This window comes from Curcuma longa, chromosome 3 (genome assembly GCF_044706935.1).
Source record: "Curcuma longa cultivar G26 ecotype Majalengka, Jawa Barat chromosome 3, ITB_CL_G26_1.1, whole genome shotgun sequence".
NCBI lineage: Eukaryota > Viridiplantae > Streptophyta > Magnoliopsida > Zingiberales > Zingiberaceae > Curcuma > Curcuma longa.
The window spans coordinates 18,255,436-18,259,167 of NC_133863.1; the positions used below are offsets into that span (position 1 = coordinate 18,255,436).

A 3,732-nucleotide genomic window follows, 5' to 3' on the forward strand; every position below is an offset into this window, starting at 1 on the left:
TTTACAATGCACATAATCAAGTACACTGCGGATAATATATTATATTTTAAAATTAACAACGCACATATAACAGTGTGCTGCAAATAGTATTTTTCGCAGTGTACAAAAATTATATGCTGTTAAAAGAAGGTTAAAAAAATAATCAGTAACAGCGCATATGGATGTACGCTGTTAAAAAAAAATTAAAACAGATTATTTGATAAATTTTTATTTCCCACGCCTTAGGTTTTCTATCCTATCCGTTTGATATTTCCCCCCCCCCCCCCAACGCTCGCTCGCCCGCCCTATTTCGTGAGATCCCCCCGACCGCGATCGCCCCCGCCTGATCGCCCGCCTGCGCTCCCCTGACGGCGCGTGCCTGAGTACGTCTTCCTCCGCCTGTCCGTTGCTAGTCCGTCCGATCGTCCGTCGCGAATCCGTCCGGCCATCCGTCCTCCTTCGGCTCCTCCGTCCATCCTCCTCCTCCAGCCGTCGCGAGTCCGTTCGACCGTCGCGAGTCCATCCTCCTCCATCGACCGTCGCGAGTCCATCCTCCTCCTCCAGCCGTCCGACCGTCCGTCTGGCTTCTCCGTCCATCCTCCTCCCCTTGCAGCGGCAGGTAAAGTGTTGATTTCCTATTTTAGGATATGATCATTACTTGTTTTAGGGCTTGACATTTTGTGATTTTAGACTGTTAATTTTAGGGTTGTGATGTTGTATTTTAGGGTTTGCCATGTTGTATTTTATGATGTTGTATTTTAGGGATTGAAATGGTGTTGCCGATACCAATTATCAAGGAAAGGTTTTGCATGAAACTAGTGGAAGCAGACCACCCGGTTGCCTTTTCCTGCTTGGACATTCTTCAAGACATTGACATCCGTGCCTTTTCTGAGAGGTCATGGTTGAATATACTCAACAACATTGCACATCGCTTTAAGAGCGACACTATTTTAAGGCTGGTTGATGAATTGGATGCCCTCACAGCTTGAAACATGGAGCTATCCCTAGTAAAAGAGAATCTGAGAAAAGCTTGCAAACAGTTTGTTTACCAAGTAAATGATGTTCCAAGATCACCAAATCATCTGGAAGTGGCAAGCAATTCATAACTAGAGCAATCTTTCCTTCCAATGCTATTCCAAGCTTGAGAAATTATCCTGAAAGCTGATAAGCAGTGAAGAGAATTATAGTTTTTCAACCAGTAGAGAAGCAGAGAAGGACATTGATGAAATGTAAGTATTTACTCAGCAAATGCAAGTGGCACAAACGACATCAAGATATGACTAAAGCATTAGCATGCTCTTTCAGCCATTCTTTGTAAGAACTGTTGCACCGACCATTTACTCAACAATCATTCATGATGCTTTATAAGTTGACAGGAGCTAAATTCTATCAACTAAGATCTTTTGCAGAAGTGCAGAAGGACACGAATTCATCTAGCTGACAACACTAAATACGAATGGAGCAGCCTGGACTTCTTTTTTGAACTTCATTTCTGTATTGAAACCTTAAATTTGTTGAGATTCTTGTGCTCTTTAATCACTCAGCTACCTCTAATGTCACCCTAATAATGCCTCGTCTTTCAAGAGCAAGTCCAAGAAAACCTACAACAAGCCAACATCTCAGGGTGGTCCAAGAATTCACATGGTCCAACTTTGTAGGTGAGTCAAGATCATGCTGAGTTTTACAATATTTTTATTCTTTCAAGAACTTGATCCAAATTTACAGATTATTGTACCCTGAAATTTACTACTCCTTTATAATTTTTATCTTACCTCACAGGAAACACTTTGGAGTCAATCACTGAACTCTACAACTTAGGCCTTAGATCCATGCTATAATTTAGAACAATTGTTTACTTCTGCATGCAAACTATTTAAGTTACCTTCTTGCTTCTAATCTTAAAACCACAAGAACACAACTATTTTATTTGGCAAGGACCACCCGAAGCTTTAAACACAACTAACATTGTCAATGATGCAATTAGCTTTGTATTTGACAAGGAATCTCAAGGTAGAGTGCGTGGAATGGGCTTTGGAGTTAAATCATCAAAAGTTGGAGCATTTGTGGAAAAAATACAACTGTTAAGCATCTTGAAAGTATAGTGCATAATCTTCAACAAGAAATGCAAGAAATGCTGTCCTACTTTCAAACTATAAGTTACAAAATGAAAAAAAATATATTAGTAATGTTTCTATTTCTTTTATCTTATATAGTTATTCTGATTTTATCCAGAATTATATTGTATTTTTTCTAATGAATTGCTGATTGGTATTTCTGTTTTAAATACATGATTGGTATTTATATGGAATCTGATTGGTATTTCTATTTTAAATACATGATTGGTATTTATGTTGTGCTCATGTTGTGCATAGCTTAAAACTCAATAATCCTTTGAGCCATTTGACTGCTAATTCATGCATTTATACCAATTTCTTTTGTATTAGACTAACAATAACTAATTTGTTTGTCAAATTAGGTTGCTAGTGGTGACATTGGTAGCGGTATTGGAAATTATATTAGTGGCGATAGCAATGTTGTAGCTCAGGTAACTATCTTAACACAATATTATACTTTCGTTTATTATTTATAGCATGCTCTATTATAAAATTTATTTAATCATTAATTACTTTTTATTGTTATATAGTCAAAACTAAAGAAGATGAGTGCTGGAGATATTAGTGTTAATGTTAAATGTAAGCTGCTTCATTGGTCTGTTGATGGAGTTGTTCTAGAAGGTCGAATTGTATCCATGGATCCAAAAGCAAAAGTACATCACGTTCCTCTTGGTGGATCTTATTGGAAAGTTTGGATTGATAGAGTTTTCGTGGAGAAGGTGGAGCTAATTCGACTAAACGAAGAGATATTTTTTCTTGAGGATGCAATAGGAAACACAGTCGCTTGGGCATCATGTGTTTATAGTTTTGTCTGACTGATATAGATTTGACCATATACTTTTTGTAGTAACGATGAATTTTTATTTGGATTGTTTTATCTAATTAAATGTAGATGGTTATCTTTGGTGTGATTTTATTTAATATTTGTATGTGGTATTTGTATGTTGGATTATAAATATTATAGCTTTGAGCAGGTTATAATTATTTGTATTTATATTATATATTTGTGTATATAAGTCTATTGTATCTTAAGAATATAATTATCCGCAGTGCGTGGGGCGCGCGCTACGAAAAATGCATCCGTAGCGCGTGGGGCGCGCGCTGTGAAAAATGCATCCGCAGCACGCGGGGCGCACGTTGCGAAAAATTACATCCGCAGCGTGCGGCCCGTGTGCTGCGGATGTAATTTTTTGCAGCGCGCGCCCCGCGTGCTGTGGATGCCCTTTTCCGCAGCGTGCGCCTCGCGAGCTGCGGATGTATTATAACTTTCAACAGCTTAAGGTTATGCAGCATGCAATGTGCGCTGCGGATAGCTTAATTGCGCGCTGTAGAAAGTTAAATTTGTTGTAGTGAATTCTAGGGTTGTCAAATTTTGACGTCGTTGCCGGGGAACTAGTAGAAATTGTTTAATTTGAGCTTATGCATATTCTCAATTTCTTTTATTGTTGCTTTGATCATTGTTGGTTTATAAAATGTATGGACATTCATTTTATCAACAACCACCTTCTCAATAATTTGAACAGCAAAATTTTTATTTACAGCAACCTTACCAGCATTGTTAGCAACAATTTCAAAGTGGATAACATCAACATCAATTCTAACAGCCTTATCAAGGTCTTCAACAAGTTGATCAATAATT

At 38.0% G+C, this 3,732-nt stretch overlaps 1 long non-coding RNA gene across 1 annotated transcript; it reads left to right on the forward strand.

Moving 5' to 3' along the window:
* The first annotated feature begins 760 nt into the window (after window positions 1–760).
* Window positions 761–2,999, forward strand: LOC141825716 (uncharacterized). The gene is made up of 3 exons (XR_012601522.1): window positions 761–1,637; window positions 2,456–2,524; window positions 2,624–2,999. It is a non-coding gene; the product is annotated as an uncharacterized LOC141825716 (long non-coding RNA).
* The last annotated feature ends 733 nt before the right edge of the window (window positions 3,000–3,732 follow it).